Raw genomic sequence first — 27,381 nt, forward strand, 5'->3', positions numbered from 1 at the left:
CTAGTCTAGTCATTCCAAAAGAGCATTTGTCAGAAGTGTGAGTAGATCCCGCACCTCCATTGGGGTATCAGAAAACTCAGCAACTGAGAGGGGTGAAAATTCTTGAGTTTGGCGCCTTGGAGCACTGTGCCTTTTTGACATATTCACCCAAATAACTGAAGTGCAATTCCCACAGTGAAGTTGGTCAGATGGAAAAAATAAAGGATCCAAATATATATATTTTTGATTGTCTCATAATTAGTTACAATTGTATTTCTAGTCTGCTCACTAAAAAAGAGTCTTTGTCAGAAGTCAGATTTGAACCCAAGGCTACATTTGGAGGCTGGAAAGGACAGTTTCATCACTAGAGTTGGTTAGAGGCTAAGTAAAGTGTCCAAACTGTAGAATTTACTCTCTAAACGTTGATTCCAAGTCAGCTGACTTCAAAAGATCCATTGTCAGAAGTGGGATTTGAACCCACGCCTCCATTTGGAGACCAGAAACCTCAGCAACTGAGAAGGGGGATGTGTCTTGAGTCTGGCGCCTTAGACCACTCGGCCATTCTGACATATTCTGCAAGTAGTTGAGGTGCAATTCTATCAGTGAAGTTGTTCAGATGGCATAATAAAGGATGTAAAATATATTATTTGTTGTCTCATAATTAATTCCATTTCTATTTCTAGTCTAGTCATTCCAAAAGAGCATTTGTCAGAAGTGTGAGTAGATCCCGCACCTCCATTGGGGTATCAGAAAACTCAGCAACTGAGAGGGGTGAAAATTCTTGAGTTTGGCGCCTTGGAGCACTGCGCCTTTTTGACATATTCACCCAAATAACTGAAGTGCAATTCCCACAGTGAAGTTGGTCAGATGGAAAAAATAAAGGATCCAAATATATATATTTTTGATTGTCTCATAATTAGTTACAATTGTATTTCTAGTCTGCTCACTAAAAAAGAGTCTTTGTCAGAAGTCAGATTTGAACCCAAGGCTACATTTGGAGGCTGGAAAGGACAGTTTCATCACTAGAGTTGGTTAGAGGCTAAGTAAAGTGTCCAAACTGTAGAATTTACTCTCTAAACGTTGATTCCAAGTCAGCTGACTTCAAAAGATCCATTGTCAGAAGTGGGATTTGAACCTTCGCCTCCATTTGGAGACCAGAAACCTCAGCAACTGAGAAGGGGGATGTGTCTTGAGTCTGGCGCCTTAGACCACTCGGCCATTCTGACATATTCTACAAGTAATTGAGATGCAATTCTATCAGTGAAGTTGTTCAGATGGCATAATAAAGGATGTAAAATATATTATTTGTTGTCTCATAATTAATTCCATTTCTATTTCTAGTCTAGTCATTCCAAAAGAGCATTTGTCAGAAGTGTGAGTAGATCCCGCACCTCCATTGGGGAATCAGAAAACTCAGCAACTGAGAGGGGTGAAAATTCTTGAGTTTGGCGCCTTGGAGCACTGTGCCTTTTTGACATATTCACCCAAATAACTGAAGTGCAATTCCCACAGTGAAGTTGGTCAGATGGAAAAAATAAAGGATCCAAATATATATATTTTTGATTGTCTCATAATTAGTTACAATTATATTTCTAGTCTGCTCACTACAAAAGAGTCTTTGTCAGAAGTCAGATTTGAACCCAAGGCTACATTTGGAGGCTGGAAAGGACAGTTTTATCACTAGAGCTGGTTAGAAGCGAAGCAAAGTGTCCAAACTGTAGAATTAAATCTCTAAACATTGATTGCAAGTCAGTTGACTTCAAAAGAACCACTGTCAGAAGTGGGATTTGAACCCACGCCTCCATTTGGAGACCAGAAACCTCAGCAACTGAGAAGGGGGATGTGTCTTGAGTCTGGCGCCTTAGACCACTCGGCGATTCTGACACATTCAGCAAGTAGTTGAGGTGCAATTCTATCAGTGAAGTTGTTCAGATGGCATAATAAAGGATGTAAAATATATTATTTGTTGTCTCATAATTAATTCCATTTCTATTTCTAGTCTAGTCATTCCAAAAGAGCATTTGTCAGAAGTGTGAGTAGATCCCGCACCTCCATTGGGGAATCAGAAAACTCAGCAAGTGAGAGGGGTGAAAATTCTTGAGTTTGGCGCCTTGGAGCACTGTGCCTTTTTGACATATTCACCCAAATAACTGAAGTGCAATTCTCACAGTGAAGTTGGTCAGATGGAAAAAATAAAGGATCCAAATATATATATTTTTGATTGTCTCATAATTAGTTACAATTGTATTTCTAGTCTGCTCACTACAAAAGAGTCTTTGTCAGAAGTCCGATTTGAATCCAAGGCTACATTTGGAGGCTGGAAAGGACAGTTTTATCACTAGAGCTGGTTAGAAGCAAAGGAAAGTGTCCAAACTGTAGAATTAAATCTCTAAACGTTGATTGCAAGTCAGTTGACTTCAAAAGAACCATTGTCAGAAGTGGGATTTGAACCCACGCCTCCATTTGGAGACCAGAAACCTCAGCAACTGAGAAGGGGGATGTGTCTTGAGTCTGGCGCCTTAGACCACTCGGCCATTCTGACATATTCCGCAAATAGTTGAGGTGAAATTCTATCAGTGAAGTTCTTCAGATGTCATAATAAAGGATGTAAAATATATTATTTGTTTTCTCATAATTAATTCCATTTCTATTTCTAGTCTAGTCATATTCCGCAAATAGTTGAGGTGAAATTCTATCAGTGAAGTTCTTCAGATGTCATAATAAAGGATGTAAAATATATTATTTGTTGTCTCATAATTAAATCCATTTCTATTTCTAGTCTAGTCATTCCAAAAGAGCATTTGTCAGAAGTGTGAGTAGATCCCGCACCTCCATTGGGGAATCAGAAAACTCAGCAACTGAGAAGGGTGAAAATTCTTGAGTTTGGCGCCTTGGAGCACTGTGCCTTTTTGACATATTCACCCAAATAACTGAAGTGCAATTCTCACAGTGAAGTTGGTCAGATGGAAAAAATAAAGGATCCAAATATATATATTTTTGATTGTCTCATAATTAGTTACAATTATATTTCTAGTCTGCTCACTACAAAAGAGTCTTTGTCAGAAGTCCGATTTGAACCCAAGGCTACATTTGGAGGCTGGAAAGGACAGTTTTATCACTAGAGCTGGTTAGAAGCGAAGCAAAGTGTCCAAACTGTAGAATTTACTCTCTAAACGTTGATTCCAAGTCAGCTGACTTCAAAAGATCCATTGTCAGAAGTGGGATTTGAACCCACGCCTCCATTTGGAGACCAGAAACCTCAGCAACTGAGAAGGGGGATGTGTCTTGAGTCTGGCGCCTTAGACCACTCGGCCATTCTGACATATTCTGCAAGTAGTTGAGGTGCAATTCTATCAGTGAAGTTGTTCAGATGGCATAATAAAGGATGTAAAATATATTATTTGTTGTCTCATAATTAATTCCATTTCTATTTCTAGTCTAGTCATTCCAAAAGAGCATTTGTCAGAAGTGTGAGTAGATCCCGCACCTCCATTGGGGTATCAGAAAACTCAGCAACTGAGAGGGGTGAAAATTCTTGAGTTTGGCGCCTTGGAGCACTGCGCCTTTTTGACATATTCACCCAAATAACTGAAGTGCAATTCCCACAGTGAAGTTGGTCAGATGGAAAAAATAAAGGATCCAAATATATATATTTTTGATTGTCTCATAATTAGTTACAATTGTATTTCTAGTCTGCTCACTAAAAAAGAGTCTTTGTCAGAAGTCAGATTTGAACCCAAGGCTACATTTGGAGGCTGGAAAGGACAGTTTCATCACTAGAGTTGGTTAGAGGCTAAGTAAAGTGTCCAAACTGTAGAATTTACTCTCTAAACGTTGATTCCAAGTCAGCTGACTTCAAAAGATCCATTGTCAGAAGTGGGATTTGAACCCACGCCTCCATTTGGAGACCAGAAACCTCAGCAACTGAGAAGGGGGATGTGTCTTGAGTCTGGCGCCTTAGACCACTCGGCCATTCTGACATATTCTACAAGTAATTGAGATGCAATTCTATCAGTGAAGTTGTTCAGATGGCATAATAAAGGATGTAAAATATATTATTTGTTGTCTCATAATTAATTCCATTTCTATTTCTAGTCTAGTCATTCCAAAAGAGCATTTGTCAGAAGTGTGAGTAGATCCCGCACCTCCATTGGGGAATCAGAAAACTCAGCAACTGAGAGGGGTGAAAATTCTTGAGTTTGGCGCCTTGGAGCACTGTGCCTTTTTGACATATTCACCCAAATAACTGAAGTGCAATTCCCACAGTGAAGTTGGTCAGATGGAAAAAATAAAGGATCCAAATATATATATTTTTGATTGTCTCATAATTAGTTACAATTATATTTCTAGTCTGCTCACTACAAAAGAGTCTTTGTCAGAAGTCAGATTTGAACCCAAGGCTACATTTGGAGGCTGGAAAGGACAGTTTTATCACTAGAGCTGGTTAGAAGCGAAGCAAAGTGTCCAAACTGTAGAATTAAATCTCTAAACATTGATTGCAAGTCAGTTGACTTCAAAAGAACCACTGTCAGAAGTGGGATTTGAACCCACGCCTCCATTTGGAGACCAGAAACCTCAGCAACTGAGAAGGGGGATGTGTCTTGAGTCTGGCGCCTTAGACCACTCGGCCATTCTGACATATTCTACAAGTAATTGAGATGCAATTCTATCAGTGAAGTTGTTCAGATGGCATAATAAAGGATGTAAAATATATTATTTGTTGTCTCATAATTAATTCCATTTCTATTTCTAGTCTAGTCATTCCAAAAGAGCATTTGTCAGAAGTGTGAGTAGATCCCGCACCTCCATTGGGGAATCAGAAAACTCAGCAAGTGAGAGGGGTGAAAATTCTTGAGTTTGGCGCCTTGGAGCACTGTGCCTTTTTGACATATTCACCCAAATAACTGAAGTGCAATTCTCACAGTGAAGTTGGTCAGATGGAAAAAATAAAGGATCCAAATATATATATTTTTGATTGTCTCATAATTAGTTACAATTGTATTTCTAGTCTGCTCACTACAAAAGAGTCTTTGTCAGAAGTCCGATTTGAATCCAAGGCTACATTTGGAGGCTGGAAAGGACAGTTTTATCACTAGAGTTGGTTAGAAGCGAAGGAAAGTGTCCAAACTGTAGAATTAAATCTCTAAACGTTGATTGCAAGTCAGTTGACTTCAAAAGAACCATTGTCAGAAGTGGAATTTGAACCCACACCTCCATTTGGAGACCAGAAACCTCAGCAACTCAGAAGGGGGATGTGTCTTGAGTCTGGCGCCTTAGACCACTCGGCCATTCTGACATATTCCGCAAATAGTTGAGGTGAAATTCTATCAGTGAAGTTCTTCAGATGTCATAATAAAGGATGTAAAATATATTATTTGTTGTCTCATAATTAATTCCATTTCTATTTCTAGTCTAGTCATTCCAAAAGAGCATTTGTCAGAAGTGTGAGTAGATCCCGCACCTCCATTGGGGAATCAGAAAACTCAGCAACTGAGAGGGGTGAAAATTCTTGAGTTTGGCGCCTTGGAGCACTGTGCCTTTTTGACATATTCACCCAAATAACTGAAGTGCAATTCTCACAGTGAAGTTGGTCAGATGGAAAAAATAAAGGATCCAAATATATATATTTTTGATTGTCTCATAATTAGTTACAATTATATTTCTAGTCTGCTCACTAAAAAAGAGTCTTTGTCAGAAGTCAGATTTGAACCCAAGGCTACATTTGGAGGCTGGAAAGCACAGTTTCATCACTAGAGTTGGTTAGAGGCTAAGTAAAGTGTCCAAACTGTAGAATTTACTCTCTAAACGTTGATTCCAAGTCAGCTGACTTCAAAAGATCCATTGTCGGAAGTGGGATTTGAACCCACGCCTCCATTTGGAGACCAGAAACCTCAGCAACTGAGAAGGGGGATGTGTCTTGAGTCTGGCGCCTTAGACCACTCGGCCATTCAGACATATTCTACAAGTAATTGAGATGCAATTCTATCAGTGAAGTTGTTCAGATGGCATAATAAAGGATGTAAAATATATTATTTGTTGTCTCATAATTAAATCCATTTCTATTTCTAGTCTAGTCATTCCAAAAGAGCATTTGTCAGAAGTGTGAGTAGATCCCGCACCTCCATTGGGGAATCAGAAAACTCAGCAACTGAGAGGGGTGAAAATTCTTGAGTTTGGCGCCTTGGAGCACTGTGCCTTTTTGACATATTCACCCAAATAACTGAAGTGCAATTCTCACAGTGAAGTTGGTCAGATGGAAAAAATAAAGGATCCAAATATATATATTTTTGATTGTCTCATAATTAGTTACAATTGTATTTCTAGTCTGCTCACTACAAAAGAGTCTTTGTCAGAAGTCCGATTTGAATCCAAGGCTATATTTGGAGGCTGGAAAGGACAGTTTTATCACTAGAGTTGGTTAGAAGCGAAGGAAAGTGTCCAAACTGTAGAATTAAATCTCTAAACGTTGATTGCAAGTCAGTTGACTTCAAAAGAACCATTGTCAGAAGTGGAATTTGAACCCACACCTCCATTTGGAGACCAGAAACCTCAGCAACTGAGAAGGGGGATGTGTCTTGAGTCTGGCGCCTTAGACCACTCGGCCATTCTGACATATTCCGCAAATAGTTGAGGTGAAATTCTATCAGTGAAGTTCTTCAGATGGCATAATAAAGGATGTAAAATATATTATTTGTTGTCTCATAATTAATTCCATTTCTATTTCTAGTCTAGTCATTCCAAAAGAGCATTTGTCAGAAGTGTGAGTAGATCCCGCACCTCCATTGGGGAATCAGAAAACTCAGCAACTGAGAGGGGTGAAAATTCTTGAGTTTGGCGCCTTGGAGCACTGTGCCTTTTTGACATATTCACCCAAATAACTGAAGTGCAATTCTCACAGTGAAGTTGGTCAGATGGAAAAAATAAAGGATCCAAATATATATATTTTTGATTGTCTCATAATTAGTTACAATTATATTTCTAGTCTGCTCACTAAAAAAGAGTCTTTGTCAGAAGTCAGATTTGAACCCAAGGCTACATTTGGAGGCTGGAAAGGACAGTTTCATCACTAGAGTTGGTTAGAGGCTAAGTAAAGTGTCCAAACTGTAGAATTTACTCTCTAAACGTTGATTCCAAGTCAGCTGACTTCAAAAGATCCATTGTCAGAAGTGGGATTTGAACCCACGCCTCCATTTGGAGACCAGAAACCTCAGCAACTGAGAAGGGGGATGTGTCTTGAGTCTGGCGCCTTAGACCACTCGGCCATTCAGACATATTCTACAAGTAATTGAGATGCAATTCTATCAGTGAAGTTGTTCAGATGGCATAATAAAGGATGTAAAATATATTATTTGTTGTCTCATAATTAAATCCATTTCTATTTCTAGTCTAGTCATTCCAAAAGAGCATTTGTCAGAAGTGTGAGTAGATCCCGCACCTCCATTGGGGAATCAGAAAACTCAGCAACTGAGAGGGGTGAAAATTCTTGAGTTTGGCGCCTTGGAGCACTGTGCCTTTTTGACATATTCACCCAAATAACTGAAGTGCAATTCTCACAGTGAAGTTGGTCAGATGGAAAAAATAAAGGATCCAAATATATATATTTTTGATTGTCTCATAATTAGTTACAATTATATTTCTAGTCTGCTCACTACAAAAGAGTCTTTGTCAGAAGTCCGATTTGAACCCAAGGCTACATTTGGAGGCTGGAAAGGACAGTTTCATCACTAGAGTTGGTTAGAAGCGAAGGAAAGTGTCCAAACTGTAGAATTAAATCTCTAAACGTTGATTGCAAGTCAGTTGACTTCAAAAGAACCATTGTCAGAAGTGGAATTTGAACCCACACCTCCATTTGGAGACCAGAAACCTCAGCAACTGAGAAGGGGGATGTGTCTTGAGTCTGGCGCCTTAGACCACTCGGCCATTCTGACATATTCCGCAAATAGTTGAGGTGAAATTCTATCAGTGAAGTTCTTCAGATGGCATAATAAAGGATGTAAAATATATTATTTGTTGTCTCATAATTAATTCCATTTCTATTTCTAGTCTAGTCATTCCAAAAGAGCATTTGTCAGAAGTGTGAGTAGATCCCGCACCTCCATTGGGGAATCAGAAAACTCAGCAACTGAGAGGGGTGAAAATTCTTGAGTTTGGCGCCTTGGAGCACTGTGCCTTTTTGACATATTCACCCAAATAACTGAAGTGCAATTCTCACAGTGAAGTTGGTCAGATGGAAAAAATAAAGGATCCAAATATATATATTTTTGATTGTCTCATAATTAGTTACAATTATATTTCTAGTCTGCTCACTAAAAAAGAGTCTTTGTCAGAAGTCAGATTTGAACCCAAGGCTACATTTGGAGGCTGGAAAGGACAGTTTCATCACTAGAGTTGGTTAGAGGCTAAGTAAAGTGTCCAAACTGTAGAATTTACTCTCTAAACGTTGATTCCAAGTCAGCTGACTTCAAAAGATCCATTGTCAGAAGTGGGATTTGAACCCACGCCTCCATTTGGAGACCAGAAACCTCAGCAACTGAGAAGGGGGATGTGTCTTGAGTCTGGCGCCTTAGACCACTCGGCCATTCAGACATATTCTACAAGTAATTGAGATGCAATTCTATCAGTGAAGTTGTTCAGATGGCATAATAAAGGATGTAAAATATATTATTTGTTGTCTCATAATTAAATCCATTTCTATTTCTAGTCTAGTCATTCCAAAAGAGCATTTGTCAGAAGTGTGAGTAGATCCCGCACCTCCATTGGGGAATCAGAAAACTCAGCAACTGAGAGGGGTGAAAATTCTTGAGTTTGGCGCCTTGGAGCACTGTGCCTTTTTGACATATTCACCCAAATAACTGAAGTGCAATTCTCACAGTGAAGTTGGTCAGATGGAAAAAATAAAGGATCCAAATATATATATTTTTGATTGTCTCATAATTAGTTACAATTATATTTCTAGTCTGCTCACTACAAAAGAGTCTTTGTCAGAAGTCCGATTTGAACCCAAGGCTACATTTGGAGGCTGGAAAGGACAGTTTTATCACTAGAGCTGGTTAGAAGCGAAGCAAAGTGTCCAAACTGTAGAATTTACTCTCTAAACGTTGATTCCAAGTCAGTTGACTTCAAAAGATCCATTGTCAGAAGTGGGATTTGATCCCACGCCTCCATTTGGAGACCAGAAACCTCAGCAACTGAGAAGGGGGATGTGTCTTGAGTCTGGCGCCTTAGACCACTCGGCCATTCTGACATATTCTGCAAGTAGTTGAGGTGCAATTCTATCAGTGAAGTTGTTCAGATGGCATAATAAAGGATGTAAAATATATTATTTGTTGTCTCATAATTAATTCCATTTCTATTTCTAGTCTAGTCATTCCAAAAGAGCATTTGTCAGAAGTGTGAGTAGATCCCGCACCTCCATTGGGGTATCAGAAAACTCAGCAACTGAGAGGGGTGAAAATTCTTGAGTTTGGCGCCTAGGAGCACTGTGCCTTTTTGACATATTCACCCAAATAACTGAAGTGCAATTCCCACAGTGAAGTTGGTCAGATGGAAAAAATAAAGGATCCCAATATATATATTTTTGATTGTCTCATAATTAGTTACAATTGTATTTCTAGTCTGCTCACTAAAAAAGAGTCTTTGTCAGAAGTCAGATTTGAACACAAGGCTACATTTGGAGGCTGGAAAGGACAGTTTCATCACTAGAGTTGGTTAGAGGCTAAGTAAAGTGTCCAAACTGTAGAATTTACTCTCTAAACGTTGATTCCAAGTCAGCTGACTTCAAAAGATCCATTGTCAAAAGTGGGATTTGAACCCACGCCTCCATTTGGAGACCAGAAACCTCAGCAACTGAGAAGGGGGATGTGTCTTGAGTCTGGCGCCTTAGACCACTCGGCCATTCTGACATATTCTACAAGTAATTGAGATGCAATTCTATCAGTGAAGTTGTTCAGATGGCATAATAAAGGATGTAAAATATATTATTTGTTGTCTCATAATTAATTCCATTTCTATTTCTAGTCTAGTCATTCCAAAAGAGCATTTGTCAGAAGTGTGAGTAGATCCCGCACCTCCATTGGGGAATCAGAAAACTCAGCAACTGAGAGGGGTGAAAATTCTTGAGTTTGGCGCCTTGGAGCACTGTGCCTTTTTGACATATTCACCCAAATAACTGAAGTGCAATTCTCACAGTGAAGTTGGTCAGATGGAAAAAATAAAGGATCCAAATATATATATTTTTGATTGTCTCATAATTAGTTACAATTATATTTCTAGTCTGCTCACTACAAAAGAGTCTTTGTCAGAAGTCAGATTTGAACCCAAGGCTACATTTGGAGGCTGGAAAGGACAGTTTTATCACTAGAGCTGGTTAGAAGCGAAGCAAAGTGTCCAAACTGTAGAATTAAATCTCTAAACATTGATTGCAAGTCAGTTGACTTCAAAAGAACCACTGTCAGAAGTGGGATTTGAACCCACGCCTCCATTTGGAGACCAGAAACCTCAGCAACTGAGAAGGGGGATGTGTCTTGAGTCTGGCGCCTTAGACCACTCGGCGATTCTGACACATTCAGCAAGTAGTTGAGGTGCAATTCTATCAGTGAAGTTGTTCAGATGGCATAATAAAGGATGTAAAATATATTATTTGTTGTCTCATAATTAATTCCATTTCTATTTCTAGTCTAGTCATTCCAAAAGAGCATTTGTCAGAAGTGTGAGTAGATCCCGCACCTCCATTGGGGAATCAGAAAACTCAGCAAGTGAGAGGGGTGAAAATTCTTGAGTTTGGCGCCTTGGAGCACTGTGCCTTTTTGACATATTCACCCAAATAACTGAAGTGCAATTCTCACAGTGAAGTTGGTCAGATGGAAAAAATAAAGGATCCAAATATATATATTTTTGATTGTCTCATAATTAGTTACAATTGTATTTCTAGTCTGCTCACTACAAAAGAGTCTTTGTCAGAAGTCCGATTTGAATCCAAGGCTACATTTGGAGGCTGGAAAGGACAGTTTTATCACTAGAGCTGGTTAGAAGCAAAGGAAAGTGTCCAAACTGTAGAATTAAATCTCTAAACGTTGATTGCAAGTCAGTTGACTTCAAAAGAACCATTGTCAGAAGTGGGATTTGAACCCACGCCTCCATTTGGAGACCAGAAACCTCAGCAACTGAGAAGGGGGATGTGTCTTGAGTCTGGCGCCTTAGACCACTCGGCCATTCTGACACATTCCGCAAATAGTTGAGGTGAAATTCTATCAGTGAAGTTCTTCAGATGTCATAATAAAGGATGTAAAATATATTATTTGTTTTCTCATAATTAATTCCATTTCTATTTCTAGTCTAGTCATTCCAAAAGAGCATTTGTCAGAAGTGTGAGTAGATCCCGCACCTCCATTGGGGAATCAGAAAACTCAGCAACTGAGAGGGGTGAAAATTCTTGAGTTTGGCGCCTTGGAGCCCTGTGCCTTTTTGACATATTCACCCAAATAACTGAAGTGCAATTCTCACAGTGAAGTTGGTCAGATGGAAAAAATAAAGGATCCAAATATATATATTTTTGATTGTCTCCTAATTAGTTACAATTGTATTTCTAGTCTGCTCACTACAAAAGAGTCTTTGTCAGAAGTCCGATTTGAATCCAAGGCTACATTTGGAGGCTGGAAAGGACAGTTTCATCACTAGAGTTGGTTAGAGGCTAAGTAAAGTGTCCAAACTGTAGAATTTACTCTCTAAACGTTGATTCCAAGTCAGCTGACTTCAAAAGATCCATTGTCAGAAGTGGGATTTGAACCCACGCCTCCATTTGGAGACCAGAAACCTCAGCAACTGAGAAGGGGGATGTGTCTTGAGTCTGGCGCCTTAGACCACTCGGCCATTCTGACATATTCTACAAGTAATTGAGATGCAATTCTATCAGTGAAGTTGTTCAGATGGCATAATAAAGGATGTAAAATATATTATTTGTTGTCTCATAATTAATTCCATTTCTATTTCTAGTCTAGTCATTCCAAAAGAGCATTTGTCAGAAGTGTGAGTAGATCCCGCACCTCCATTGGGGAATCAGAAAACTCAGCAAGTGAGAGGGGTGAAAATTCTTGAGTTTGGCGCCTTGGAGCACTGTGCCTTTTTGACATATTCACCCAAATAACTGAAGTGCAATTCTCACAGTGAAGTTGGTCAGATGGAAAAAATAAAGGATCCAAATATATATATTTTTGATTGTCTCATAATTAGTTACAATTGTATTTCTAGTCTGCTCACTAAAAAAGAGTCTTTGTCAGAAGTCAGATTTGAACCCAAGGCTACATTTGGAGGCTGGAAAGGACAGTTTCATCACTAGAGTTGGTTAGAGGCTAAGTAAAGTGTCCAAACTGTAGAATTTACTCTCTAAACGTTGATTCCAAGTCAGCTGACTTCAAAAGATCCATTGTCAGAAGTGGGATTTGAACCCACGCCTCCATTTGGAGACCAGAAACCTCAGCAACTGAGAAGGGGGATGTGTCTTGAGTCTGGCGCCTTAGACCACTCGGCCATTCTGACATATTCTACAAGTAATTGAGATGCAATTCTATCAGTGAAGTTGTTCAGATGGCATAATAAAGGATGTAAAATATATTATTTGTTGTCTCATAATTAATTCCATTTCTATTTCTAGTCTAGTCATTCCAAAAGAGCATTTGTCAGAAGTGTGAGTAGATCCCGCACCTCCATTGGGGAATCAGAAAACTCAGCAAGTGAGAGGGGTGAAAATTCTTGAGTTTGGCGCCTTGGAGCACTGTGCCTTTTTGACATATTCACCCAAATAACTGAAGTGCAATTCTCACAGTGAAGTTGGTCAGATGGAAAAAATAAAGGATCCAAATATATATATTTTTGATTGTCTCATAATTAGTTACAATTGTATTTCTAGTCTGCTCACTACAAAAGAGTCTTTGTCAGAAGTCCGATTTGAATCCAAGGCTACATTTGGAGGCTGGAAAGGACAGTTTTATCACTAGAGTTGGTTAGAAGCGAAGGAAAGTGTCCAAACTGTAGAATTAAATCTCTAAACGTTGATTGCAAGTCAGTTGACTTCAAAAGAACCATTGTCAGAAGAGGAATTTGAACCCACACCTCCATTTGGAGACCAGAAACCTCAGCAACTGAGAAGGGGGATGTGTCTTGAGTCTGGCGCCTTAGACCACTCGGCCATTCTGACATATTCCGCAAATAGTTGAGGTGAAATTCTATCAGTGAAGTTCTTCAGATGTCATAATAAAGGATGTAAAATATATTATTTGTTGTCTCATAATTAATTCCATTTCTATTTCTAGTCTAGTCATTCCAAAAGAGCATTTGTCAGAAGTGTGAGTAGATCCCGCACCTCCATTGGGGAATCAGAAAACTCAGCAACTGAGAGGGGTGAAAATTCTTGAGTTTGGCGCCTTGGAGCACTGTGCCTTTTTGACATATTCACCCAAATAACTGAAGTGCAATTCTCACAGTGAAGTTGGTCAGATGGAAAAAATAAAGGATCCAAATATATATATTTTTGATTGTCTCATAATTAGTTACAATTGTATTTCTAGTCTGCTCACTACAAAAGAGTCTTTGTCAGAAGTCCGATTTGAATCCAAGGCTACATTTGGAGGCTGGAAAGGACAGTTTTATCACTAGAGCTGGTTAGAAGCGAAGCAAAGTGTCCAAACTGTAGAATTTACTCTCTAAACGTTGATTCCAAGTCAGTTGACTTCAAAAGATCCATTGTCAGAAGTGGGATTTGAACCCACGCCTCCATTTGGAGACCAGAAACCTCAGCAACTGAGAAGGGGGATGTGTCTTGAGTCTGGCGCCTTAGACCACTCGGCCATTCTGACATATTCTGCAAGTAGTTGAGGTGCAATTCTATCAGTGAAGTTGTTCAGATGGCATAATAAAGGATGTAAAATATATTATTTGTTGTCTCATAATTAATTCCATTTCTATTTCTAGTCTAGTCATTCCAAAAGAGCATTTGTCAGAAGTGTGAGTAGATCCCGCACCTCCATTGGGGAATCAGAAAACTCAGCAACTGAGAGGGGTGAAAATTCTTGAGTTTGGCGCCTTGGAGCACTGTGACTTTTTGACATATTCACCCAAATAACTGAAGTGCAATTCTCACAGTGAAGTTGGTCAGATGGAAAAAATAAAGGATCCAAATATATATATTTTTGATTGTCTCATAATTAGTTACAATTGTATTTCTAGTCTGCTCACTACAAAAGAGTCTTTGTCAGAAGTCCGATTTGAATCCAAGGCTACATTTGGAGGCTGGAAAGGACAGTTTTATCACTAGAGCTGGTTAGAAGCGAAGGAAAGTGTCCAAACTGTAGAATTAAATCTCTAAACGTTGATTGCAAGTCAGTTGACTTCAAAAGAACCATTGTCAGAAGTGGGATTTGAACCCACGCCTCCATTTGGAGACCAGAAACCTCAGCAACTGAGAAGGGGGATGTGTCTTGAGTCTGGCGCCTTAGACCACTCGGCCATTCTGACATATTCCGCAAATAGTTGAGGTGAAATTCTATCAGTGAAGTTCTTCAGATGTCATAATAAAGGATGTAAAATATATTATTTGTTTTCTCATAATTAATTCCATTTCTATTTCTAGTCTAGTCATATTCCGCAAATAGTTGAGGTGAAATTCTATCAGTGAAGTTCTTCAGATGTCATAATAAAGGATGTAAAATATATTATTTGTTGTCTCATAATTAATTCCATTTCTATTTCTAGTCTAGTCATTCCAAAAGAGCATTTGTCAGAAGTGTGAGTAGATCCCGCACCTCCATTGGGGAATCAGAAAACTCAGCAACTGAGAGGGGTGAAAATTCTTGAGTTTGGCGCCTTGGAGCACTGTGCCTTTTTGACATATTCACCCAAATAACTGAAGTGCAATTCTCACAGTGAAGTTGGTCAGATGGAAAAAATAAAGGATCCAAATATATATATTTTTGATTGTCTCATAATTAGTTACAATTGTATTTCTAGTCTGCTCACTAAAAAAGAGTCTTTGTCAGAAGTCAGATTTGAACCCAAGGCTACATTTGGAGGCTGGAAAGGACAGTTTCATCACTAGAGTTGGTTAGAGGCTAAGTAAAGTGTCCAAACTGTAGAATTTACTCTCTAAACGTTGATTCCAAGTCAGCTGACTTCAAAAGATCCATTGTCAGAAGTGGGATTTGAACCCACGCCTCCATTTGGAGACCAGAAACCTCAGCAACTGAGAAGGGGGATGTGTCTTGAGTCTGGCGCCTTAGACCACTCGGCCATTCTGACATATTCTACAAGTAATTGAGATGCAATTCTATCAGTGAAGTTGTTCAGATGGCATAATAAAGGATGTAAAATATATTATTTGTTGTCTCATAATTAATTCCATTTCTATTTCTAGTCTAGTCATTCCAAAAGAGCATTTGTCAGAAGTGTGAGTAGATCCCGCACCTCCATTGGGGAATCAGAAAACTCAGCAAGTGAGAGGGGTGAAAATTCTTGAGTTTGGCGCCTTGGAGCACTGTGCCTTTTTGACATATTCACCCAAATAACTGAAGTGCAATTCTCACAGTGAAGTTGGTCAGATGGAAAAAATAAAGGATCCAAATATATATATTTTTGATTGTCTCATAATTAGTTACAATTATATTTCTAGTCTGCTCACTACAAAAGAGTCTTTGTCAGAAGTCCGATTTGAACCCAAGGCTACATTTGGAGGCTGGAAAGGACAGTTTCATCACTAGAGTTGGTTAGAAGCGAAGGAAAGTGTCCAAACTGTAGAATTAAATCTCTAAACGTTGATTGCAAGTCAGTTGACTTCAAAAGAACCATTGTCAGAAGTGGAATTTGAACCCACACCTCCATTTGGAGACCAGAAACCTCAGCAACTGAGAAGGGGGATGTGTCTTGAGTCTGGCGCCTTAGACCACTCGGCCATTCTGACATATTCTGCAAATAGTTGAGGTGAAATTCTATCAGTGAAGTTCTTCAGATGGCATAATAAAGGATGTAAAATATATTATTTGTTGTCTCATAATTAATTCCATTTCTATTTCTAGTCTAGTCATTCCAAAAGAGCATTTGTCAGAAGTGTGAGTAGATCCCGCACCTCCATTGGGGAATCAGAAAACTCAGCAACTGAGAGGGGTGAAAATTCTTGAGTTTGGCGCCTTGGAGCACTGTGCCTTTTTGACATATTCACCCAAATAACTGAAGTGCAATTCTCACAGTGAAGTTGGTCAGATGGAAAAAATAAAGGATCCAAATATATATATTTTTGATTGTCTCATAATTAGTTACAATTATATTTCTAGTCTGCTCACTAAAAAAGAGTCTTTGTCAGAAGTCAGATTTGAACCCAAGGCTACATTTGGAGGCTGGAAAGGACAGTTTCATCACTAGAGTTGGTTAGAGGCTAAGTAAAGTGTCCAAACTGTAGAATTTACTCTCTAAACGTTGATTCCAAGTCAGCTGACTTCAAAAGATCCATTGTCAGAAGTGGGATTTGAACCCACGCCTCCATTTGGAGACCAGAAACCTCAGCAACTGAGAAGGGGGATGTGTCTTGAGTCTGGCGCCTTAGACCACTCGGCCATTCAGACATATTCTACAAGTAATTGAGATGCAATTCTATCAGTGAAGTTGTTCAGATGGCATAATAAAGGATGTAAAATATATTATTTGTTGTCTCATAATTAAATCCATTTCTATTTCTAGTCTAGTCATTCCAAAAGAGCATTTGTCAGAAGTGTGAGTAGATCCCGCACCTCCATTGGGGAATCAGAAAACTCAGCAACTGAGAGGGGTGAAAATTCTTGAGTTTGGCGCCTTGGAGCACTGTGCCTTTTTGACATATTCACCCAAATAACTGAAGTGCAATTCTCACAGTGAAGTTGGTCAGATGGAAAAAATAAAGGATCCAAATATATATATTTTTGATTGTCTCATAATTAGTTACAATTATATTTCTAGTCTGCTCACTACAAAAGAGTCTTTGTCAGAAGTCCGATTTGAACCCAAGGCTACATTTGGAGGCTGGAAAGGACAGTTTTATCACTAGAGCTGGTTAGAAGCGAAGCAAAGTGTCCAAACTGTAGAATTTACTCTCTAAACGTTGATTCCAAGTCAGTTGACTTCAAAAGATCCATTGTCAGAAGTGGGATTTGATCCCACGCCTCCATTTGGAGACCAGAAACCTCAGCAACTGAGAAGGGGGATGTGTCTTGAGTCTGGCGCCTTAGACCACTCGGCCATTCTGACATATTCTGCAAGTAGTTGAGGTGCAATTCTATCAGTGAAGTTGTTCAGATGGCATAATAAAGGATGTAAAATATATTATTTGTTGTCTCATAATTAATTCCATTTCTATTTCTAGTCTAGTCATTCCAAAAGAGCATTTGTCAGAAGTGTGAGTAGATCCCGCACCTCCATTGGGGTATCAGAAAACTCAGCAACTGAGAGGGGTGAAAATTCTTGAGTTTGGCGCCTAGGAGCACTGTGCCTTTTTGACATATTCACCCAAATAACTGAAGTGCAATTCCCACAGTGAAGTTGGTCAGATGGAAAAAATAAAGGATCCCAATATATATATTTTTGATTGTCTCATAATTAGTTACAATTGTATTTCTAGTCTGCTCACTAAAAAAGAGTCTTTGTCAGAAGTCAGATTTGAACACAAGGCTACATTTGGAGGCTGGAAAGGACAGTTTCATCACTAGAGTTGGTTAGAGGCTAAGTAAAGTGTCCAAACTGTAGAATTTACTCTCTAAACGTTGATTCCAAGTCAGCTGACTTCAAAAGATCCATTGTCAAAAGTGGGATTTGAACCCACGCCTCCATTTGGAGACCAGAAACCTCAGCAACTGAGAAGGGGGATGTGTCTTGAGTCTGGCGCCTTAGACCACTCGGCCATTCTGACATATTCTACAAGTAATTGAGATGCAATTCTATCAGTGAAGTTGTTCAGATGGCATAATAAAGGATGTAAAATATATTATTTGTTGTCTCATAATTAATTCCATTTCTATTTCTAGTCTAGTCATTCCAAAAGAGCATTTGTCAGAAGTGTGAGTAGATCCCGCACCTCCATTGGGGAATCAGAAAACTCAGCAACTGAGAGGGGTGAAAATTCTTGAGTTTGGCGCCTTGGAGCACTGTGCCTTTTTGACATATTCACCCAAATAACTGAAGTGCAATTCTCACAGTGAAGTTGGTCAGATGGAAAAAATAAAGGATCCAAATATATATATTTTTGATTGTCTCATAATTAGTTACAATTATATTTCTAGTCTGCTCACTACAAAAGAGTCTTTGTCAGAAGTCAGATTTGAACCCAAGGCTACATTTGGAGGCTGGAAAGGACAGTTTTATCACTAGAGCTGGTTAGAAGCGAAGCAAAGTGTCCAAACTGTAGAATTAAATCTCTAAACATTGATTGCAAGTCAGTTGACTTCAAAAGAACCACTGTCAGAAGTGGGATTTGAACCCACGCCTCCATTTGGAGACCAGAAACCTCAGCAACTGAGAAGGGGGATGTGTCTTGAGTCTGGCGCCTTAGACCACTCGGCGATTCTGACACATTCAGCAAGTAGTTGAGGTGCAATTCTATCAGTGAAGTTGTTCAGATGGCATAATAAAGGATGTAAAATATATTATTTGTTGTCTCATAATTAATTCCATTTCTATTTCTAGTCTAGTCATTCCAAAAGAGCATTTGTCAGAAGTGTGAGTAGATCCCGCACCTCCATTGGGGAATCAGAAAACTCAGCAAGTGAGAGGGGTGAAAATTCTTGAGTTTGGCGCCTTGGAGCACTGTGCCTTTTTGACATATTCACCCAAATAACTGAAGTGCAATTCTCACAGTGAAGTTGGTCAGATGGAAAAAATAAAGGATCCAAATATATATATTTTTGATTGTCTCATAATTAGTTACAATTGTATTTCTAGTCTGCTCACTACAAAAGAGTCTTTGTCAGAAGTCCGATTTGAATCCAAGGCTACATTTGGAGGCTGGAAAGGACAGTTTTATCACTAGAGCTGGTTAGAAGCAAAGGAAAGTGTCCAAACTGTAGAATTAAATCTCTAAACGTTGATTGCAAGTCAGTTGACTTCAAAAGAACCATTGTCAGAAGTGGGATTTGAACCCACGCCTCCATTTGGAGACCAGAAACCTCAGCAACTGAGAAGGGGGATGTGTCTTGAGTCTGGCGCCTTAGACCACTCGGCCATTCTGACACATTCCGCAAATAGTTGAGGTGAAATTCTATCAGTGAAGTTCTTCAGATGTCATAATAAAGGATGTAAAATATATTATTTGTTTTCTCATAATTAATTCCATTTCTATTTCTAGTCTAGTCATTCCAAAAGAGCATTTGTCAGAAGTGTGAGTAGATCCCGCACCTCCATTGGGGAATCAGAAAACTCAGCAACTGAGAGGGGTGAAAATTCTTGAGTTTGGCGCCTTGGAGCCCTGTGCCTTTTTGACATATTCACCCAAATAACTGAAGTGCAATTCTCACAGTGAAGTTGGTCAGATGGAAAAAATAAAGGATCCAAATATATATATTTTTGATTGTCTCCTAATTAGTTACAATTGTATTTCTAGTCTGCTCACTACAAAAGAGTCTTTGTCAGAAGTCCGATTTGAATCCAAGGCTACATTTGGAGGCTGGAAAGGACAGTTTCATCACTAGAGTTGGTTAGAGGCTAAGTAAAGTGTCCAAACTGTAGAATTTACTCTCTAAACGTTGATTCCAAGTCAGCTGACTTCAAAAGATCCATTGTCAGAAGTGGGATTTGAACCCACGCCTCCATTTGGAGACCAGAAACCTCAGCAACTGAGAAGGGGGATGTGTCTTGAGTCTGGCGCCTTAGACCACTCGGCCATTCTGACATATTCTACAAGTAATTGAGATGCAATTCTATCAGTGAAGTTGTTCAGATGGCATAATAAAGGATGTAAAATATATTATTTGTTGTCTCATAATTAATTCCATTTCTATTTCTAGTCTAGTCATTCCAAAAGAGCATTTGTCAGAAGTGTGAGTAGATCCCGCACCTCCATTGGGGAATCAGAAAACTCAGCAAGTGAGAGGGGTGAAAATTCTTGAGTTTGGCGCCTTGGAGCACTGTGCCTTTTTGACATATTCACCCAAATAACTGAAGTGCAATTCTCACAGTGAAGTTGGTCAGATGGAAAAAATAAAGGATCCAAATATATATATTTTTGATTGTCTCATAATTAGTTACAATTGTATTTCTAGTCTGCTCACTAAAAAAGAGTCTTTGTCAGAAGTCAGATTTGAACCCAAGGCTACATTTGGAGGCTGGAAAGGACAGTTTCATCACTAGAGTTGGTTAGAGGCTAAGTAAAGTGTCCAAACTGTAGAATTTACTCTCTAAACGTTGATTCCAAGTCAGCTGACTTCAAAAGATCCATTGTCAGAAGTGGGATTTGAACCCACGCCTCCATTTGGAGACCAGAAACCTCAGCAACTGAGAAGGGGGATGTGTCTTGAGTCTGGCGCCTTAGACCACTCGGCCATTCTGACATATTCTACAAGTAATTGAGATGCAATTCTATCAGTGAAGTTGTTCAGATGGCATAATAAAGGATGTAAAATATATTATTTGTTGTCTCATAATTAATTCCATTTCTATTTCTAGTCTAGTCATTCCAAAAGAGCATTTGTCAGAAGTGTGAGTAGATCCCGCACCTCCATTGGGGAATCAGAAAACTCAGCAAGTGAGAGGGGTGAAAATTCTTGAGTTTGGCGCCTTGGAGCACTGTGCCTTTTTGACATATTCACCCAAATAACTGAAGTGCAATTCTCACAGTGAAGTTGGTCAGATGGAAAAAATAAAGGATCCAAATATATATATTTTTGATTGTCTCATAATTAGTTACAATTGTATTTCTAGTCTGCTCACTACAAAAGAGTCTTTGTCAGAAGTCCGATTTGAATCCAAGGCTACATTTGGAGGCTGGAAAGGACAGTTTTATCACTAGAGTTGGTTAGAAGCGAAGGAAAGTGTCCAAACTGTAGAATTAAATCTCTAAACGTTGATTGCAAGTCAGTTGACTTCAAAAGAACCATTGTCAGAAGTGGAATTTGAACCCACACCTCCATTTGGAGACCAGAAACCTCAGCAACTGAGAAGGGGGATGTGTCTTGAGTCTGGCGCCTTAGACCACTCGGCCATTCTGACATATTCCGCAAATAGTTGAGGTGAAATTCTATCAGTGAAGTTCTTCAGATGTCATAATAAAGGATGTAAAATATATTATTTGTTGTCTCATAATTAATTCCATTTCTATTTCTAGTCTAGTCATTCCAAAAGAGCATTTGTCAGAAGTGTGAGTAGATCCCGCACCTCCATTGGGGAATCAGAAAACTCAGCAACTGAGAGGGGTGAAAATTCTTGAGTTTGGCGCCTTGGAGCACTGTGCCTTTTTGACATATTCACCCAAATAACTGAAGTGCAATTCTCACAGTGAAGTTGGTCAGATGGAAAAAATAAAGGATCCAAATATATATATTTTTGATTGTCTCATAATTAGTTACAATTGTATTTCTAGTCTGCTCACTACAAAAGAGTCTTTGTCAGAAGTCCGATTTGAATCCAAGGCTACATTTGGAGGCTGGAAAGGACAGTTTTATCACTAGAGCTGGTTAGAAGCGAAGCAAAGTGTCCAAACTGTAGAATTTACTCTCTAAACGTTGATTCCAAGTCAGTTGACTTCAAAAGATCCATTGTCAGAAGTGGGATTTGAACCCACGCCTCCATTTGGAGACCAGAAACCTCAGCAACTGAGAAGGGGGATGTGTCTTGAGTCTGGCGCCTTAGACCACTCGGCCATTCTGACATATTCTGCAAGTAGTTGAGGTGCAATTCTATCAGTGAAGTTGTTCAGATGGCATAATAAAGGATGTAAAATATATTATTTGTTGTCTCATAATTAATTCCATTTCTATTTCTAGTCTAGTCATTCCAAAAGAGCATTTGTCAGAAGTGTGAGTAGATCCCGCACCTCCATTGGGGAATCAGAAAACTCAGCAACTGAGAGGGGTGAAAATTCTTGAGTTTGGCGCCTTGGAGCACTGTGCCTTTTTGACATATTCACCCAAATAACTGAAGTGCAATTCTCACAGTGAAGTTGGTCAGATGGAAAAAATAAAGGATCCAAATATATATATTTTTGATTGTCTCATAATTAGTTACAATTGTATTTCTAGTCTGCTCACTACAAAAGAGTCTTTGTCAGAAGTCCGATTTGAATCCAAGGCTACATTTGGAGGCTGGAAAGGACAGTTTTATCACTAGAGCTGGTTAGAAGCGAAGGAAAGTGTCCAAACTGTAGAATTAAATCTCTAAACGTTGATTGCAAGTCAGTTGACTTCAAAAGAACCATTGTCAGAAGTGGGATTTGAACCCACGCCTCCATTTGGAGACCAGAAACCTCAGCAACTGAGAAGGGGGATGTGTCTTGAGTCTGGCGCCTTAGACCACTCGGCCATTCTGACATATTCCGCAAATAGTTGAGGTGAAATTCTATCAGTGAAGTTCTTCAGATGTCATAATAAAGGATGTAAAATATATTATTTGTTTTCTCATAATTAATTCCATTTCTATTTCTAGTCTAGTCATATTCCGCAAATAGTTGAGGTGAAATTCTATCAGTGAAGTTCTTCAGATGTCATAATAAAGGATGTAAAATATATTATTTGTTGTCTCATAATTAATTCCATTTCTATTTCTAGTCTAGTCATTCCAAAAGAGCATTTGTCAGAAGTGTGAGTAGATCCCGCACCTCCATTGGGGAATCAGAAAACTCAGCAACTGAGAGGGGTGAAAATTCTTGAGTTTGGCGCCTTGGAGCACTGTGCCTTTTTGACATATTCACCCAAATAACTGAAGTGCAATTCTCACAGTGAAGTTGGTCAGATGGAAAAAATAAAGGATCCAAATATATATATTTTTGATTGTCTCATAATTAGTTACAATTGTATTTCTAGTCTGCTCACTAAAAAAGAGTCTTTGTCAGAAGTCAGATTTGAACCCAAGGCTACATTTGGAGGCTGGAAAGGACAGTTTCATCACTAGAGTTGGTTAGAGGCTAAGTAAAGTGTCCAAACTGTAGAATTTACTCTCTAAACGTTGATTCCAAGTCAGCTGACTTCAAAAGATCCATTGTCAGAAGTGGGATTTGAACCCACGCCTCCATTTGGAGACCAGAAACCTCAGCAACTGAGAAGGGGGATGTGTCTTGAGTCTGGCGCCTTAGACCACTCGGCCATTCTGACATATTCTACAAGTAATTGAGATGCAATTCTATCAGTGAAGTTGTTCAGATGGCATAATAAAGGATGTAAAATATATTATTTGTTGTCTCATAATTAATTCCATTTCTATTTCTAGTCTAGTCATTCCAAAAGAGCATTTGTCAGAAGTGTGAGTAGATCCCGCACCTCCATTGGGGAATCAGAAAACTCAGCAAGTGAGAGGGGTGAAAATTCTTGAGTTTGGCGCCTTGGAGCACTGTGCCTTTTTGACATATTCACCCAAATAACTGAAGTGCAATTCTCACAGTGAAGTTGGTCAGATGGAAAAAATAAAGGATCCAAATATATATATTTTTGATTGTCTCATAATTAGTTACAATTGTATTTCTAGTCTGCTCACTACAAAAGAGTCTTTGTCAGAAGTCCGATTTGAATCCAAGGCTACATTTGGAGGCTGGAAAGGACAGTTTTATCACTAGAGTTGGTTAGAAGCGAAGGAAAGTGTCCAAACTGTAGAATTAAATCTCTAAACGTTGATTGCAAGTCAGTTGACTTCAAAAGAACCATTGTCAGAAGTGGAATTTGAACCCACACCTCCATTTGGAGACCAGAAACCTCAGCAACTGAGAAGGGGGATGTGTCTTGAGTCTGGCGCCTTAGACCACTCGGCCATTCTGACATATTCCGCAAATAGTTGAGGTGAAATTCTATCAGTGAAGTTCTTCAGATGTCATAATAAAGGATGTAAAATATATTATTTGTTGTCTCATAATTAATTCCATTTCTATTTCTAGTCTAGTCATTCCAAAAGAGCATTTGTCAGAAGTGTGAGTAGATCCCGCACCTCCATTGGGGAATCAGAAAACTCAGCAACTGAGAGGGGTGAAAATTCTTGAGTTTGGCGCCTTGGAGCACTGTGCCTTTTTGACATATTCACCCAAATAACTGAAGTGCAATTCTCACAGTGAAGTTGGTCAGATGGAAAAAATAAAGGATCCAAATATATATATTTTTGATTGTCTCATAATTAGTTACAATTGTATTTCTAGTCTGCTCACTACAAAAGAGTCTTTGTCAGAAGTCCGATTTGAATCCAAGGCTACATTTGGAGGCTGGAAAGGACAGTTTTATCACTAGAGCTGGTTAGAAGCGAAGCAAAGTGTCCAAACTGTAGAATTTACTCTCTAAACGTTGATTCCAAGTCAGTTGACTTCAAAAGATCCATTGTCAGAAGTGGGATTTGAACCCACGCCTCCATTTGGAGACCAGAAACCTCAGCAACTGAGAAGGGGGATGTGTCTTGAGTCTGGCGCCTTAGACCACTCGGCCATTCTGACATATTCTGCAAGTAGTTGAGGTGCAATTCTATCAGTGAAGTTGTTCAGATGGCATAATAAAGGATGTAAAATATATTATTTGTTGTCTCATAATTAATTCCATTTCTATTTCTAGTCTAGTCATTCCAAAAGAGCATTTGTCAGAAGTGTGAGTAGATCCCGCACCTCCATTGGGGAATCAGAAAACTCAGCAACTGAGAGGGGTGAAAATTCTTGAGTTTGGCGCCTTGGAGCACTGTGCCTTTTTGACATATTCACCCAAATAACTGAAGTGCAATTCTCACAGTGAAGTTGGTCAGATGGAAAAAATAAAGGATCCAAATATATATATTTTTGATTGTCTCATAATTAGTTACAATTGTATTTCTAGTCTGCTCACTACAAAAGAGTCTTTGTCAGAAGTCCGATTTGAATCCAAGGCTACATTTGGAGGCTGGAAAGGACAGTTTTATCACTAGAGCTGGTTAGAAGCGAAGGAAAGTGTCCAAACTGTAGAATTAAATCTCTAAACGTTGATTGCAAGTCAGTTGACTTCAAAAGAACCATTGTCAGAAGTGGGATTTGAACCCACGCCTCCATTTGGAGACCAGAAACCTCAGCAACTGAGAAGGGGGATGTGTCTTGAGTCTGGCGCCTTAGACCACTCGGCCATTCTGACATATTCCGCAAATAGTTGAGGTGAAATTCTATCAGTGAAGTTCTTCAGATGTCATAATAAAGGATGTAAAATATATTATTTGTTTTCTCATAATTAATTCCATTTCTATTTCTAGTCTAGTCATATTCCGCAAATAGTTGAGGTGAAATTCTATCAGTGAAGTTCTTCAGATGTCATAATAAAGGATGTAAAATATATTATTTGTTGTCTCATAATTAATTCCATTTCTATTTCTAGTCTAGTCATTCCAAAAGAACATTTGTCAGAAGTGTGAGTAGATCCCGCACCTCCATTGGGGAATCAGAAAACTCAGCAACTGAGAAGGGTGAAAATTCTTGAGTTTGGCGCCTTGGAGCACTGTGCCTTTTTGACATATTCACCCAAATAACTGAAGTGCAATTCTCACAGTGAAGTTGGTCAGATGGAAAAAATAAAGGATCCAAATATATATATTTTTGATTGTCTCATAATTAGTTACAATTATATTTCTAGTCTGCTCACTACAAAAGAGTCTTTGTCAGAAGTCCGATTTGAACCCAAGGCTACATTTGGAGGCTGGAAAGGACAGTTTTATCACTAGAGCTGGTTAGAAGCGAAGCAAAGTGTCCAAACTGTAGAATTTACTCTCTAAACGTTGATTCCAAGTCAGTTGACTTCAAAAGATCCATTGTCAGAAGTGGGATTTGAACCCACGCCTCCATTTGGAGACCAGAAACCTCAGCAACTGAGAAGGGGGATGTGTCTTGAGTCTGGCGCCTTAGACCACTCGGCCATTCTGACATATTCTGCAAGTAGTTGAGGTGCAATTCTATCAGTGAAGTTGTTCAGATGGCATAATAAAGGATGTAAAATATATTATTTGTTGTCTCATAATTAATTCCATTTCTATTTCTAGTCTAGTCATTCCAAAAGAGCATTTGTCAGAAGTGTGAGTAGATCCCGCACCTCCATTGGGGTATCAGAAAACTCAGCAACTGAGAGGGGTGAAAATTCTTGAGTTTGGCGCCTTGGAGCACTGTGCCTTTTTGACATATTCACCCAAATAACTGAAGTGCAATTCCCACAGTGAAGTTGGTCAGATGGAAAAAATAAAGGATCCAAATATATATATTTTTGATTGTCTCATAATTAGTTACAATTGTATTTCTAGTCTGCTCACTAAAAAAGAGTCTTTGTCAGAAGTCAGATTTGAACCCAAGGCTACATTTGGAGGCTGGAAAGGACAGTTTCATCACTAGAGTTGGTTAGAGGCTAAGTAAAGTGTCCAAACTGTAGAATTTACTCTCTAAACGTTGATTCCAAGTCAGCTGACTTCAAAAGATCCATTGTCAGAAGTGGGATTTGAACCCACGCCTCCATTTGGAGACCAGAAACCTCAGCAACTGAGAAGGGGGATGTGTCTTGAGTCTGGCGCCTTAGACCACTCGGCCATTCTGACATATTCTACAAGTAATTGAGATGCAATTCTATCAGTGAAGTTGTTCAGATGGCATAATAAAGGATGTAAAATATATTATTTGTTGTCTCATAATTAATTCCATTTCTATTTCTAGTCTAGTCATTCCAAAAGAGCATTTGTCAGAAGTGTGAGTAGATCCCGCACCTCCATTGGGGAATCAGAAAACTCAGCAACTGAGAGGGGTGAAAATTCTTGAGTTTGGCGCCTTGGAGCACTGTGCCTTTTTGACATATTCACCCAAATAACTGAAGTGCAATTCTCACAGTGAAGTTGGTCAGATGGAAAAAATAAAGGATCCAAATATATATATTTTTGATTGTCTCATAATTAGTTACAATTATATTTCTAGTCTGCTCACTACAAAAGAGTCTTTGTCAGAAGTCAGATTTGAACCCAAGGCTACATTTGGAGGCTGGAAAGGACAGTTTTATCACTAGAGCTGGTTAGAAGCGAAGCAAAGTGTCCAAACTGTAGAATTAAATCTCTAAACATTGATTGCAAGTCAGTTGACTTCAAAAGAACCACTGTCAGAAGTGGGATTTGAACCCACGCCTCCATTTGGAGACCAGAAACCTCAGCAACTGAGAAGGGGGATGTGTCTTGAGTCTGGCGCCTTAGACCACTCGGCGATTCTGACACATTCAGCAAGTAGTTGAGGTGCAA

General features: G+C 39.0%; 41 non-coding genes across 41 annotated transcripts; all 41 read right to left on the reverse strand.

Moving 5' to 3' along the window:
* Nucleotides 1-435: 435 nt before the first annotated feature.
* Nucleotides 436-547, reverse strand: trnal-caa (transfer RNA leucine (anticodon CAA)). The gene is made up of 2 exons: nucleotides 510-547; nucleotides 436-481 (listed from the first exon to the last, which is right to left on the reverse strand). It is a non-coding gene; the product is annotated as a tRNA-Leu (tRNA).
* A 546-nt stretch (nucleotides 548-1,093) lies between these two features.
* Nucleotides 1,094-1,205, reverse strand: trnal-caa (transfer RNA leucine (anticodon CAA)). The gene is made up of 2 exons: nucleotides 1,168-1,205; nucleotides 1,094-1,139 (listed from the first exon to the last, which is right to left on the reverse strand). It is a non-coding gene; the product is annotated as a tRNA-Leu (tRNA).
* Nucleotides 1,206-1,751: 546 nt separating this feature from the next.
* Nucleotides 1,752-1,863, reverse strand: trnal-caa (transfer RNA leucine (anticodon CAA)). The gene is made up of 2 exons: nucleotides 1,826-1,863; nucleotides 1,752-1,797 (listed from the first exon to the last, which is right to left on the reverse strand). It is a non-coding gene; the product is annotated as a tRNA-Leu (tRNA).
* Nucleotides 1,864-2,409: 546 nt separating this feature from the next.
* trnal-caa (transfer RNA leucine (anticodon CAA)) lies at nucleotides 2,410-2,521 on the reverse strand. The gene is made up of 2 exons: nucleotides 2,484-2,521; nucleotides 2,410-2,455 (listed from the first exon to the last, which is right to left on the reverse strand). It is a non-coding gene; the product is annotated as a tRNA-Leu (tRNA).
* A 668-nt stretch (nucleotides 2,522-3,189) lies between these two features.
* trnal-caa (transfer RNA leucine (anticodon CAA)) lies at nucleotides 3,190-3,301 on the reverse strand. Its single transcript has 2 exons — nucleotides 3,264-3,301; nucleotides 3,190-3,235 (listed from the first exon to the last, which is right to left on the reverse strand). It is a non-coding gene; the product is annotated as a tRNA-Leu (tRNA).
* A 546-nt stretch (nucleotides 3,302-3,847) lies between these two features.
* trnal-caa (transfer RNA leucine (anticodon CAA)) lies at nucleotides 3,848-3,959 on the reverse strand. The gene is made up of 2 exons: nucleotides 3,922-3,959; nucleotides 3,848-3,893 (listed from the first exon to the last, which is right to left on the reverse strand). It is a non-coding gene; the product is annotated as a tRNA-Leu (tRNA).
* Nucleotides 3,960-4,505: 546 nt separating this feature from the next.
* Nucleotides 4,506-4,617, reverse strand: trnal-caa (transfer RNA leucine (anticodon CAA)). The gene is made up of 2 exons: nucleotides 4,580-4,617; nucleotides 4,506-4,551 (listed from the first exon to the last, which is right to left on the reverse strand). It is a non-coding gene; the product is annotated as a tRNA-Leu (tRNA).
* Nucleotides 4,618-5,163: 546 nt separating this feature from the next.
* On the reverse strand, nucleotides 5,164-5,275 carry trnal-caa (transfer RNA leucine (anticodon CAA)). Its single transcript has 2 exons — nucleotides 5,238-5,275; nucleotides 5,164-5,209 (listed from the first exon to the last, which is right to left on the reverse strand). It is a non-coding gene; the product is annotated as a tRNA-Leu (tRNA).
* Nucleotides 5,276-5,821: 546 nt separating this feature from the next.
* On the reverse strand, nucleotides 5,822-5,933 carry trnal-caa (transfer RNA leucine (anticodon CAA)). Its single transcript has 2 exons — nucleotides 5,896-5,933; nucleotides 5,822-5,867 (listed from the first exon to the last, which is right to left on the reverse strand). It is a non-coding gene; the product is annotated as a tRNA-Leu (tRNA).
* A 546-nt stretch (nucleotides 5,934-6,479) lies between these two features.
* Nucleotides 6,480-6,591, reverse strand: trnal-caa (transfer RNA leucine (anticodon CAA)). Its single transcript has 2 exons — nucleotides 6,554-6,591; nucleotides 6,480-6,525 (listed from the first exon to the last, which is right to left on the reverse strand). It is a non-coding gene; the product is annotated as a tRNA-Leu (tRNA).
* A 546-nt stretch (nucleotides 6,592-7,137) lies between these two features.
* On the reverse strand, nucleotides 7,138-7,249 carry trnal-caa (transfer RNA leucine (anticodon CAA)). The gene is made up of 2 exons: nucleotides 7,212-7,249; nucleotides 7,138-7,183 (listed from the first exon to the last, which is right to left on the reverse strand). It is a non-coding gene; the product is annotated as a tRNA-Leu (tRNA).
* A 546-nt stretch (nucleotides 7,250-7,795) lies between these two features.
* trnal-caa (transfer RNA leucine (anticodon CAA)) lies at nucleotides 7,796-7,907 on the reverse strand. The gene is made up of 2 exons: nucleotides 7,870-7,907; nucleotides 7,796-7,841 (listed from the first exon to the last, which is right to left on the reverse strand). It is a non-coding gene; the product is annotated as a tRNA-Leu (tRNA).
* Nucleotides 7,908-8,453: 546 nt separating this feature from the next.
* Nucleotides 8,454-8,565, reverse strand: trnal-caa (transfer RNA leucine (anticodon CAA)). The gene is made up of 2 exons: nucleotides 8,528-8,565; nucleotides 8,454-8,499 (listed from the first exon to the last, which is right to left on the reverse strand). It is a non-coding gene; the product is annotated as a tRNA-Leu (tRNA).
* Nucleotides 8,566-9,111: 546 nt separating this feature from the next.
* trnal-caa (transfer RNA leucine (anticodon CAA)) lies at nucleotides 9,112-9,223 on the reverse strand. The gene is made up of 2 exons: nucleotides 9,186-9,223; nucleotides 9,112-9,157 (listed from the first exon to the last, which is right to left on the reverse strand). It is a non-coding gene; the product is annotated as a tRNA-Leu (tRNA).
* A 546-nt stretch (nucleotides 9,224-9,769) lies between these two features.
* On the reverse strand, nucleotides 9,770-9,881 carry trnal-caa (transfer RNA leucine (anticodon CAA)). The gene is made up of 2 exons: nucleotides 9,844-9,881; nucleotides 9,770-9,815 (listed from the first exon to the last, which is right to left on the reverse strand). It is a non-coding gene; the product is annotated as a tRNA-Leu (tRNA).
* A 546-nt stretch (nucleotides 9,882-10,427) lies between these two features.
* Nucleotides 10,428-10,539, reverse strand: trnal-caa (transfer RNA leucine (anticodon CAA)). The gene is made up of 2 exons: nucleotides 10,502-10,539; nucleotides 10,428-10,473 (listed from the first exon to the last, which is right to left on the reverse strand). It is a non-coding gene; the product is annotated as a tRNA-Leu (tRNA).
* A 546-nt stretch (nucleotides 10,540-11,085) lies between these two features.
* Nucleotides 11,086-11,197, reverse strand: trnal-caa (transfer RNA leucine (anticodon CAA)). The gene is made up of 2 exons: nucleotides 11,160-11,197; nucleotides 11,086-11,131 (listed from the first exon to the last, which is right to left on the reverse strand). It is a non-coding gene; the product is annotated as a tRNA-Leu (tRNA).
* A 546-nt stretch (nucleotides 11,198-11,743) lies between these two features.
* trnal-caa (transfer RNA leucine (anticodon CAA)) lies at nucleotides 11,744-11,855 on the reverse strand. Its single transcript has 2 exons — nucleotides 11,818-11,855; nucleotides 11,744-11,789 (listed from the first exon to the last, which is right to left on the reverse strand). It is a non-coding gene; the product is annotated as a tRNA-Leu (tRNA).
* Nucleotides 11,856-12,401: 546 nt separating this feature from the next.
* Nucleotides 12,402-12,513, reverse strand: trnal-caa (transfer RNA leucine (anticodon CAA)). The gene is made up of 2 exons: nucleotides 12,476-12,513; nucleotides 12,402-12,447 (listed from the first exon to the last, which is right to left on the reverse strand). It is a non-coding gene; the product is annotated as a tRNA-Leu (tRNA).
* Nucleotides 12,514-13,059: 546 nt separating this feature from the next.
* trnal-caa (transfer RNA leucine (anticodon CAA)) lies at nucleotides 13,060-13,171 on the reverse strand. The gene is made up of 2 exons: nucleotides 13,134-13,171; nucleotides 13,060-13,105 (listed from the first exon to the last, which is right to left on the reverse strand). It is a non-coding gene; the product is annotated as a tRNA-Leu (tRNA).
* A 546-nt stretch (nucleotides 13,172-13,717) lies between these two features.
* trnal-caa (transfer RNA leucine (anticodon CAA)) lies at nucleotides 13,718-13,829 on the reverse strand. The gene is made up of 2 exons: nucleotides 13,792-13,829; nucleotides 13,718-13,763 (listed from the first exon to the last, which is right to left on the reverse strand). It is a non-coding gene; the product is annotated as a tRNA-Leu (tRNA).
* Nucleotides 13,830-14,375: 546 nt separating this feature from the next.
* Nucleotides 14,376-14,487, reverse strand: trnal-caa (transfer RNA leucine (anticodon CAA)). Its single transcript has 2 exons — nucleotides 14,450-14,487; nucleotides 14,376-14,421 (listed from the first exon to the last, which is right to left on the reverse strand). It is a non-coding gene; the product is annotated as a tRNA-Leu (tRNA).
* A 668-nt stretch (nucleotides 14,488-15,155) lies between these two features.
* Nucleotides 15,156-15,267, reverse strand: trnal-caa (transfer RNA leucine (anticodon CAA)). Its single transcript has 2 exons — nucleotides 15,230-15,267; nucleotides 15,156-15,201 (listed from the first exon to the last, which is right to left on the reverse strand). It is a non-coding gene; the product is annotated as a tRNA-Leu (tRNA).
* Nucleotides 15,268-15,813: 546 nt separating this feature from the next.
* Nucleotides 15,814-15,925, reverse strand: trnal-caa (transfer RNA leucine (anticodon CAA)). The gene is made up of 2 exons: nucleotides 15,888-15,925; nucleotides 15,814-15,859 (listed from the first exon to the last, which is right to left on the reverse strand). It is a non-coding gene; the product is annotated as a tRNA-Leu (tRNA).
* A 546-nt stretch (nucleotides 15,926-16,471) lies between these two features.
* On the reverse strand, nucleotides 16,472-16,583 carry trnal-caa (transfer RNA leucine (anticodon CAA)). The gene is made up of 2 exons: nucleotides 16,546-16,583; nucleotides 16,472-16,517 (listed from the first exon to the last, which is right to left on the reverse strand). It is a non-coding gene; the product is annotated as a tRNA-Leu (tRNA).
* A 546-nt stretch (nucleotides 16,584-17,129) lies between these two features.
* trnal-caa (transfer RNA leucine (anticodon CAA)) lies at nucleotides 17,130-17,241 on the reverse strand. The gene is made up of 2 exons: nucleotides 17,204-17,241; nucleotides 17,130-17,175 (listed from the first exon to the last, which is right to left on the reverse strand). It is a non-coding gene; the product is annotated as a tRNA-Leu (tRNA).
* A 546-nt stretch (nucleotides 17,242-17,787) lies between these two features.
* Nucleotides 17,788-17,899, reverse strand: trnal-caa (transfer RNA leucine (anticodon CAA)). Its single transcript has 2 exons — nucleotides 17,862-17,899; nucleotides 17,788-17,833 (listed from the first exon to the last, which is right to left on the reverse strand). It is a non-coding gene; the product is annotated as a tRNA-Leu (tRNA).
* A 546-nt stretch (nucleotides 17,900-18,445) lies between these two features.
* On the reverse strand, nucleotides 18,446-18,557 carry trnal-caa (transfer RNA leucine (anticodon CAA)). The gene is made up of 2 exons: nucleotides 18,520-18,557; nucleotides 18,446-18,491 (listed from the first exon to the last, which is right to left on the reverse strand). It is a non-coding gene; the product is annotated as a tRNA-Leu (tRNA).
* Nucleotides 18,558-19,103: 546 nt separating this feature from the next.
* Nucleotides 19,104-19,215, reverse strand: trnal-caa (transfer RNA leucine (anticodon CAA)). The gene is made up of 2 exons: nucleotides 19,178-19,215; nucleotides 19,104-19,149 (listed from the first exon to the last, which is right to left on the reverse strand). It is a non-coding gene; the product is annotated as a tRNA-Leu (tRNA).
* A 546-nt stretch (nucleotides 19,216-19,761) lies between these two features.
* On the reverse strand, nucleotides 19,762-19,873 carry trnal-caa (transfer RNA leucine (anticodon CAA)). Its single transcript has 2 exons — nucleotides 19,836-19,873; nucleotides 19,762-19,807 (listed from the first exon to the last, which is right to left on the reverse strand). It is a non-coding gene; the product is annotated as a tRNA-Leu (tRNA).
* A 546-nt stretch (nucleotides 19,874-20,419) lies between these two features.
* Nucleotides 20,420-20,531, reverse strand: trnal-caa (transfer RNA leucine (anticodon CAA)). Its single transcript has 2 exons — nucleotides 20,494-20,531; nucleotides 20,420-20,465 (listed from the first exon to the last, which is right to left on the reverse strand). It is a non-coding gene; the product is annotated as a tRNA-Leu (tRNA).
* Nucleotides 20,532-21,077: 546 nt separating this feature from the next.
* On the reverse strand, nucleotides 21,078-21,189 carry trnal-caa (transfer RNA leucine (anticodon CAA)). The gene is made up of 2 exons: nucleotides 21,152-21,189; nucleotides 21,078-21,123 (listed from the first exon to the last, which is right to left on the reverse strand). It is a non-coding gene; the product is annotated as a tRNA-Leu (tRNA).
* A 546-nt stretch (nucleotides 21,190-21,735) lies between these two features.
* trnal-caa (transfer RNA leucine (anticodon CAA)) lies at nucleotides 21,736-21,847 on the reverse strand. Its single transcript has 2 exons — nucleotides 21,810-21,847; nucleotides 21,736-21,781 (listed from the first exon to the last, which is right to left on the reverse strand). It is a non-coding gene; the product is annotated as a tRNA-Leu (tRNA).
* A 546-nt stretch (nucleotides 21,848-22,393) lies between these two features.
* trnal-caa (transfer RNA leucine (anticodon CAA)) lies at nucleotides 22,394-22,505 on the reverse strand. The gene is made up of 2 exons: nucleotides 22,468-22,505; nucleotides 22,394-22,439 (listed from the first exon to the last, which is right to left on the reverse strand). It is a non-coding gene; the product is annotated as a tRNA-Leu (tRNA).
* Nucleotides 22,506-23,173: 668 nt separating this feature from the next.
* Nucleotides 23,174-23,285, reverse strand: trnal-caa (transfer RNA leucine (anticodon CAA)). The gene is made up of 2 exons: nucleotides 23,248-23,285; nucleotides 23,174-23,219 (listed from the first exon to the last, which is right to left on the reverse strand). It is a non-coding gene; the product is annotated as a tRNA-Leu (tRNA).
* A 546-nt stretch (nucleotides 23,286-23,831) lies between these two features.
* trnal-caa (transfer RNA leucine (anticodon CAA)) lies at nucleotides 23,832-23,943 on the reverse strand. The gene is made up of 2 exons: nucleotides 23,906-23,943; nucleotides 23,832-23,877 (listed from the first exon to the last, which is right to left on the reverse strand). It is a non-coding gene; the product is annotated as a tRNA-Leu (tRNA).
* A 546-nt stretch (nucleotides 23,944-24,489) lies between these two features.
* Nucleotides 24,490-24,601, reverse strand: trnal-caa (transfer RNA leucine (anticodon CAA)). Its single transcript has 2 exons — nucleotides 24,564-24,601; nucleotides 24,490-24,535 (listed from the first exon to the last, which is right to left on the reverse strand). It is a non-coding gene; the product is annotated as a tRNA-Leu (tRNA).
* Nucleotides 24,602-25,147: 546 nt separating this feature from the next.
* trnal-caa (transfer RNA leucine (anticodon CAA)) lies at nucleotides 25,148-25,259 on the reverse strand. Its single transcript has 2 exons — nucleotides 25,222-25,259; nucleotides 25,148-25,193 (listed from the first exon to the last, which is right to left on the reverse strand). It is a non-coding gene; the product is annotated as a tRNA-Leu (tRNA).
* Nucleotides 25,260-25,927: 668 nt separating this feature from the next.
* trnal-caa (transfer RNA leucine (anticodon CAA)) lies at nucleotides 25,928-26,039 on the reverse strand. The gene is made up of 2 exons: nucleotides 26,002-26,039; nucleotides 25,928-25,973 (listed from the first exon to the last, which is right to left on the reverse strand). It is a non-coding gene; the product is annotated as a tRNA-Leu (tRNA).
* Nucleotides 26,040-26,585: 546 nt separating this feature from the next.
* Nucleotides 26,586-26,697, reverse strand: trnal-caa (transfer RNA leucine (anticodon CAA)). The gene is made up of 2 exons: nucleotides 26,660-26,697; nucleotides 26,586-26,631 (listed from the first exon to the last, which is right to left on the reverse strand). It is a non-coding gene; the product is annotated as a tRNA-Leu (tRNA).
* Nucleotides 26,698-27,243: 546 nt separating this feature from the next.
* trnal-caa (transfer RNA leucine (anticodon CAA)) lies at nucleotides 27,244-27,355 on the reverse strand. The gene is made up of 2 exons: nucleotides 27,318-27,355; nucleotides 27,244-27,289 (listed from the first exon to the last, which is right to left on the reverse strand). It is a non-coding gene; the product is annotated as a tRNA-Leu (tRNA).
* Nucleotides 27,356-27,381: the final 26 nt, after the last annotated feature.

Source organism: Carassius gibelio, chromosome A20 (genome assembly GCF_023724105.1).
Source record: "Carassius gibelio isolate Cgi1373 ecotype wild population from Czech Republic chromosome A20, carGib1.2-hapl.c, whole genome shotgun sequence".
Classification (NCBI taxonomy): domain Eukaryota; kingdom Metazoa; phylum Chordata; class Actinopteri; order Cypriniformes; family Cyprinidae; genus Carassius; species Carassius gibelio.